General features: G+C 53.2%; 1 pseudogene across 1 annotated transcript; it reads left to right on the plus strand.

The window, feature by feature from the left end:
* The first annotated feature begins 1796 nt into the window (after positions 1-1796).
* Positions 1797-5092, plus strand: LOC115834248 (annotated as a pseudogene). The gene is made up of 7 exons (XR_004029240.1): positions 1797-1911; positions 2040-2830; positions 3406-3681; positions 3775-3891; positions 4319-4351; positions 4458-4505; positions 4668-5092. The product of XR_004029240.1 is annotated as an HLA class I histocompatibility antigen, B-67 alpha chain-like (transcript).
* The last annotated feature ends 1991 nt before the right edge of the window (positions 5093-7083 follow it).

Here is a 7083-nt window from a genome sequence, read left to right on the forward strand (position 1 = left end):
TCTGGAATTAATCATTGAATTTGCAAAATAGTTCATAAAATATATTTAATAAGTCGCTTAGATGAACATGAAAAAATAGCACTCATTTTCTTAATTTCCTGAAGACATATGGCTACTTGCCCAAAACAAAAAGTATTACACTGTATCATTGAGTCTATAATATAGATTGATGCAATATATAAAACAATAATAGTATAATGGTAGGTTAAATGAAACTACACTGTTACAAGTGTCCTTTATTTTGCTGGATGCAGCTTAATATTACCTGAACTTCAGTAAGAAAAGTCAAGGAATCGGGTTCCATTCTTACAACAATAAAAAATTAGTGTAAAGAAATATAGCCAAAACCCACTAGGACAATTAAAACCATAAACTAAAAAATGTTTATTTGACACATAAGAAAGTAGTAAAGGAGGAGCAGAAACAAAAAGATATGAGACAAATTGAAAACATATAGCAAAATTGTAGACCAAAATCCAGCCATAGTAAGTGAAGAAATGACACGAACTTGCTCACATTAGCAGGACTGCTGAGCACTGTGGGGAGAACAGACATGGGCAGGTGGCGAGGGGACAGTGTTAGTGCCACAATTCAGGAGTGACAGGGTGGCAGGGACTAAGTGGAGGGGAGGGTGTGAGGGATGACAGGGGCAGACAGAAGGGCTGGAGAGGCAGGAGGTGAGGAAAAGGAGCAGGGGAAAGGACTCTAAAGCAGTGGAAGGGCCTGGCAGGGGGTTCTTTGTATTCGGTATTTAATACATTTTGTTGGACTTCCTAAAAACTAATTGGCTCCTTATGATTAAAAAAAAAAGAGTTACAAAAATACCAAGTGTCCAGATAAAATATGCACACTGCTTGGATGTGCAGAGTTTAGGAAAACAGGCAGTGCTTGAGCGCTGGTGACGAGCATTGGGTCTGCGTGGAGCACTCGCAACTCTGAGGTGATGACTACAGGCCCCCGCTTGCAATAGACAGTAACAAACCCTGCTTCGTTGTATTCAGGAGATGTTCTGGACTCACAGAGGGAAACTCGGGGTAGGGAATGAAGATAATTTTAAATGCAACAACCCAGAGTCACAGATCCATAGTCTGGGAAAGTAAAACTTAGGAGCTTTGAGAGTTTAATTGTAATGCTGTTTTGACACAGGTCTTTTACAAATTGGAATTCTAATCATTCAGAGATTGCCAATATTGCGCTACCTACTGTGTTAATAAACAAAAAGGAAACTGGTCTCTATGAGAATCTGCGTGGTGCCTTCAGACAAAACTTCACCGGGTTTAGAGAGAAAACCCCTGTCTCTACAGCTCCATTCCCAAGGCGAGCTCACTCTTTGGCATCAAGTTCCCCGTGCTCAGTTTCCCTATACAAGAGTCCAAGGGGAGAGGTAGGAGTGGGAGGCAGGGATTCCAGTTCAGGGTCGGGGATTCCAGGAGGAGAAGTGAAGGGGAAGGGGCTGGGCGCAGCCTGGGGGTCTCTCCCTGGTTTCCACAGACAGATCCTTGTCCAGGACTCAGGCAGACAGTGTGACAAAGAGGCTTGGTGTAGGAGAAGAGGGATCAGGACGAAGTCCCAGGTCCCGGGCGGGGCTCTCAGGGTCTCAGGCTCCGAGGGCCTTGTCTGCAATGGGGAGGCGCAGCGTTGGGGATTCCCCGCTCCCCTGAGTTTCACTTCTTCTCCCAACCTGTGCCTGGTCCTTCTTACAGGATACTCGTGACGCGTCCCCAGTTCCCACTCCCATTGGGTGTCGCGTGTCCAGAGAAGCCAATTAGCGTCGCCGTGGTCCCAGTTCTAAAGTCCCCACGCACCTACCCGGACTCAGAGTCTCCTCAGACGCCGAGATGCGGATCATGGCGCACCGAACGCTCCTCCTGCTGCTCTCGGCGGCCCTGGCCCCGACCGAGACCTGGGCCGGTGAGTGCGGGTCGGGAGGGAAATGGCCTCTGTGGGGAGGAGCGAGGGGACCGCAGGCGGGGGCGCAGGACCCGGGGAGCCGCGCCGGGAGGAGGGTCGGGCGGGTCTCAGCCCCTCCTCGCCCCCAGGCTCCCACTCCATGAGGTATTTCTACACCTCCGTGTCCCGGCCCGGCCGCGGGGAGCCCCGGTACATCGCAGTGGGCTACGTGGACGACACCCAGTTCGTGTGGTTCGACAGCGACGCCGCGAGTCCGAGGATGGAGCCGCGGGCGCCATGGATAGAGCAGGAGGGGCCGGAGTATTGGGACCGGGACACACAGATCGCCAAGGCCGCCGCACAGACTGACCGAGTGTGCCTGCGGAACGTGCGCGGCTACTACAACCAGAGCGAGGACGGTGAGTGACCCCGGCCTGGGGCGCAGGTCACGACCCCTCCCCATCCCCCACGGACGGCCCCGGTCGCCCCGAGTCTCCGGGTCGGAGATCCGCCCCGAGGCCGCGGGACCCGCCCAGACCCTCGACCGGAGAGAGCCCCAGGCGCCTTTACCCGGTTTCATTTTCAGTTGAGGCCAAAATCCCCGCGGGTTGTTCGGGGCGGGGCGGGGCTCGGGGGACTGGGCTGACCGCGGGGACGGGGCCAGGGTCTCACACCATCCAGAGGATGTTTGGCTGCTACGTGGGGCCCGACGGGCGCCTTCTCCGCGGGTATCTCCAGTACGCCTACGACGGCAAGGACTACATCGCCCTGAACGAGGACCTGAGCTCCTGGACCGCCGCGGACACGGCGGCTCAGATCACCCAGCGCAAGTGGGAGGCGGCCCGTGTGGCGGAGCAGTGGAGAGCCTACCTGGAGGGGACGTGCGTGGAGTGGCTCCGCAGACACCTGGAGAACGGGAAGGAGACGCTGCAGCGCGCGGGTACCAGGGGCAGTGGGGAGCCTTCCCCATCTCCTATAGATCTCCGGGATGGCCTCTCACGAGGAGGGGAGGAAAATGGGAGAAGCCCTAGAATGTCGCCCTCCCTTGAATGGAGAATGGCATGAGTTTTCCTGAGATTCCTCTGAGGGCCCCCTCTGCTCTCTAGGACAATTAAGGGATGACGTCTCTGAGGAAATGGAGGGGAAGACAGTCCCTAGAATACTAATCAGGGGTCCCCTTTGACCCCTGCAGCAGCCTTGGGCACCGTGAAATTTTCTCTCAGGCCTTGTTCTCTGCCTCACACTAAATGCGTTTGAAGGTCTGATTCCAGCTTTTCTGAGTCCCTCGGCCTCCACTCAGGTCAGGACCAGAAGTCGCTGTTCCCCACTCAGAGACTAGAACTCTCCAAGGAATAGGAGATTATCCCAGGGGGCTGTTTCCAGGCTGGTGTCTGGGTTCTGTGCTCCCTTCCCCACCCCAGGTGTCCTGCCCATTCTCAGGTTGGTCACATGGGTGGCCCTAGGGTGTCCCATGAGAGATGCAAAGCGCCTGAATTTTCTAACTCTTCCCGTCAGAGCCCCCAAAGACACACGTGACCCACCACCCCATCTCTGACCATGAGGCCACCCTGAGGTGCTGGGCCCTGGGCTTCTACCCTGCGGAGATCACACTGACCTGGCAGCGGGATGGGGAGGACCAAACTCAGGACACCGAGCTTGTGGAGACCAGGCCAGCAGGAGATAGAACCTTCCAGAAGTGGGCAGCTGTGGTGGTGCCTTCTGGAGAAGAGCAGAGATACACATGCCATGTGCAGCACGAGGGGCTGCCGGAGCCTGTCACCCTGAGATGGGGTATGGAGGGGGATGAGGGGTCATGTCTCTTCTCATGGAAAGCAGGAGCCCTTCTACAGGGTCAGGGCCCCTCATCTTCCCCTCCTTTCCCAGAGCCGTCTTCCCAGTCCACCATCCCCATCGTGGGCGTTGTTGCTGGCCTGGCTGTCCTAGCAGTTGTGGTCACCGGAGCTGTGGTCGCTGCTGTGATGCGGAGGAGGAAGAGCTTAGGTAGGGAGGGGGTGAGGGGTGGGGTCTGGGTTTCTTGTCCCACTGAGGGTTTCAAGCCCCGGGTAGAAGTGTTCCCTGCCTCATTACTGGGAAGCAGCATCCACACAGCCTGGGACCCTGTGTGCCAGGACTTACTCTTTCGTGAAGTACATGTGACAATGAAGGACAGATGTATCACCTTGATGATTATGGCATTGGGGTGCTGATTCCAGCATTCATGAGTCAGGGGAAGGTCCCCGCTAAGGACAGACCTTAGGAGGGCAGTTGGTCCAGGACCCACACCTGCTTTCCTCGTGTTTGCTGATCCTGCCCTGGGTCTGTAGTCATAGTTCTGGAAATTTCTCTTGGGTCCAAGACTAGGAGGTTCCTCTAAGATCTCATGGCCCTGCTTCCTCCCAGTCCCCTCACAGGACATTTTTTCCCACAGGTGGAAAAGGAGGGAGCTACTCTCAGGCTGCGTGTAAGTGGTGGGGGTGGGAGTGTGCAGGAGCTCACTGACCCCATAATTCCTCCTGTCCTACGTCTCTTGCGGGCGCTGACCAGGTACTGTTTTTGTTCTACCCCAGCCAGCGACAGTGCCCAGGGCTCTGATGTGTCTCTCACGGCTTGTAAAGGTGAGATTCTTGGGGTCTAGAGTGGGCGGGGGCATGGGGCAGAGGGGAAAGGCCTGGGTAATGGAGATTCTTTGGGACGTTTCGAGTGTGTGGTGGGCTGTTCAGAGTGTCATCACTTACCATGACTGACTTGAATTTGTTCATGACTGCTGTTTTCTGTAGCCTGAGACAGCTGCCTTGTGTGGGACTGAGATGCAGGATTTCTTCACGCCTCCCCTTTGTGACTTCAAGAGACTCTGGCATCTCTTTCTGCAAAGGCATCTGAATGTGTCTGCGTCCCTGTTAGCATAATGTGAGGAGGTGGAGAGACAGCGCACCTCCGTGTCCACCGTGACCCCTATTCTCATGCTGACCTGTGTTTCCTCCCGTCATCTTTCCTGTTCCAGAGAGGTGGGGCTGGATGTCTACGTCTCTGTCTCAACTTTATGTGCACTGAGCTGCAACCTCTTACTTCCCTACTGAAAATAAGAATCTGAATATGAATTTGTTTTCTCAAATATTTGCTATGAGAGGTTGATGGGTTAATTAAATAAGTCAATTCCTAGACTTTGAGAGAGCAAATAAAGACCTGAGAATCTTCCAGAATCTGCATGTTCACTGTGCTGAGTCTGTTGCAGGTGGGGGTGGAGAAGGCTGTGAGGAGGTGAGTGTGGACGGTGCCTTTGCCTAGTTGCTGTTCAGTCCATCATGGGCTTTATGTGGTCAGTCCTCAGCTGGGTCACCTTCACTGCTCCATTGTCCTTGTCCCTTCAGTGGAAACTTGTCCAGCGGAAGCTGTGACCGCAGAGGCTCAGACATTGCCCAGGGTGGCCCCTGCACACGGGGGTCCCTGTGCGTTCTGAGACAAATTTTCAGAGCCATTCACCTCCTGCCCTGCTTCTAGAGCTTCTCTTCTGCTCTGCTCTCCTGCCCTCTCTCCCTGCCCTGGTTCTAGTGATCTTGGTGCTGAATCCAATCCCAACTCATGAATCTATAAAGCAGAGTCTAATTTAGACTTACATTTGTCTGTGAAATTGGACCCATCATCAAGGACTGTTCTTTCCTGAAGAGAGAACCTGACTGTGTGCTGCAGTGTGCTGGGGTGGGGAGGCGCAGGGGTTGCTGTAGAAAGAGGGATGCGGGACGGAGGGCACACAAGCAGCACTGCTGAGAAAAACATAGGCGGCCTCTATCTCAGTGTGAGGGGACCTTGTGCTGTAGCTGCCACAAAACAGCACTTGGCCTGAGGCTATGTTAATAAAGATACTGCCTTTAGAATAGGAGGTGCTCTACACTGATCATTCATTCAACTGACTTTTGTCATTGACCAGACATAGGACAGAATGGTTCTGCATCTGGGGAACACCAGAAAAATCTCTGGCCTTTTGTAGCATACGTTCCAGTGGGAAGAGGCAGACGATAGATACACTATAACCAGAGTAAGGAAGGAAAGTGCTAGAAGGTGGTAAGTGCTGTGAGGCAGGTGATCCAGGATGTGGGCAGTGGGGACAGGGAAGGTGGCTGTTGTGCTGGGTAGTCAGTGTGTGCCTTGTTGCAAAGGTGACCTTGGAGGAAAGATTTGAGGGACATGAGGATGTCTGGGGAAGTTCTTTCCAGGCATAGGAACTTCCAGTCCAAATGCACTATGGCAGGAAGGTGTCTGTGTTCCCAGAAGAGCAAGGAGGCCAGGAGGGTTGGACAGAGAGAAACTGAGGTGAGGTCAGAGGTGCGGCCAGAGCAGGTGGAATTGAGGGAGTGGGGTTGGATCTGACCTTTGCTCTGAGTGGGATGAAGAGTTAGAGGACAGTTTTGAGCAGAAGAGGGCAATGATATAACTTCTCTTTTAAAAGGATCTCTCTGACTGCTGTGCTGAGAACAGAAATGAGAGGTGAGGGATGAGGGAGGCAGAAGGGAAAACAGTAGGAAGCGAGGGCAGTATTCCAGGCTGGAGATGTCAGTTACCTTGACTGGGGTGGGAGCAGGGGAAATAGTGGGACATGAGGGGATTCTGGATGCATTTGAAGATGGCCTCACAGCATTTGCCAATGGATTGTATCTGTGGTGTGAGAAAGACGAATCAAGGACACCCATAGTTGTAAAATGAGTGAGTAGAAGGATGGAGCTGCTGTCAGTGGAGATGGGGAGACTCTGGCAGGAGCATACTGAGCAGGGGGCATCACAGGCACTCAGTGGAGGAGATGTCTATTAGGAATGTAGATGGGGGAGCTGGGGTGGAATTTGGACAGACAACTCCAGAGTTTAGAGGAAAGGAGAAATAGACTGGGCAGGAGAAATAGATTTAGGAGGTCACACCATGTAAACAATACTTAAAACCTCAAGCATGCATGAGGGCACCAAGGGAGTGATTGACTGTGGAATAGAATGAGTGCAAGGAATGAACCCTGGACCTCCAGTTCTAGGGGATCTGATCAGACTACACCCAGAGCAGACTGCACAGTTCTAGACCCCAAGTCTAGAGGACACTTAGACAAGGAACTCCCATGTGCACGGGGATCACCCGGACATGGTGCTGAGATCCAGGAAGTCTGGAGTTGAGCAAGAGATTCTGGATTCATGACAAGGCTGGAGCTCATGTTGC

Source organism: Nomascus leucogenys, unplaced genomic scaffold (assembly GCF_006542625.1).
Source record: "Nomascus leucogenys isolate Asia unplaced genomic scaffold, Asia_NLE_v1 000798F_89052_qpd_obj, whole genome shotgun sequence".
Classification (NCBI taxonomy): Eukaryota; Metazoa; Chordata; class Mammalia; order Primates; family Hylobatidae; genus Nomascus; species Nomascus leucogenys.